Below are 594 nucleotides of genomic sequence, written 5' to 3'. Positions count from 1 at the left end.
GAGCCTGTCCCAACAGAGACATCTGCAATGCTGCTTTGCACAATGCTCACCTACACACCAGCTTGTGCACAACAAAGGCAATTTAATTCTTTGGGTGGTCTGTGGTCTGACATCTTCTTTACAGTTCAGATGATAGGTGAAATATTAAGATGATGTTTTTAGGATGACAGCAAAGTCAAGGAGGCTGTTGACAATGGATGCCCAATAAGGACAGACTTTCATAATGTTAGGATATATGACCATTTTCACCAATGGAAAAAGACCCCGATACAGAAGGAAATGGTTGAAAAACAGCTGCATGTTTAGTGATGATATATAAAATTTCTGTACACGTTTATTTTTTCAATAATTTGTGGCCAAGAAAAAAAAAAAAATGTCATTTTCTGACTGTCCCTTGTATATCTAGCTGCTTGCCAGGATTTACAGCCTGTGTTCAGCTCTATGTTATCATAACTACACTGCTATCCATAGCAAAGTTAGCTGGTTAAATGCTAGCTCAGAAAAGACTCTCCAAATTCATATATTTCATAGACATTAGGGCTGGAAAGGACCTCAGAATATCATTGAGTCCAGCCCCCCACCCAAAGGGCAGGA

At 39.4% G+C, this 594-nt stretch overlaps 1 protein-coding gene across 3 annotated transcripts in view; it reads left to right on the top strand.

Annotated features, from left to right (window-relative positions):
- Positions 1–594, top strand: part of TPK1 (thiamin pyrophosphokinase 1) — a 716169-nt gene that overhangs the window by 36944 nt on the left and 678631 nt on the right. The gene's annotated exons all lie outside the window — the stretch shown is intronic.

The sequence above is a fragment of the Gavialis gangeticus genome, unplaced genomic scaffold (assembly GCF_001723915.1).
Source record: "Gavialis gangeticus isolate Ggan-Ray unplaced genomic scaffold, GavGan_comp1, whole genome shotgun sequence".
Lineage (NCBI taxonomy): Eukaryota > Metazoa > Chordata > Crocodylia > Gavialidae > Gavialis > Gavialis gangeticus.
Note: the sequence above shows the minus strand (reverse complement) of the source record. Positions and strands in the feature narration are given on the sequence as shown.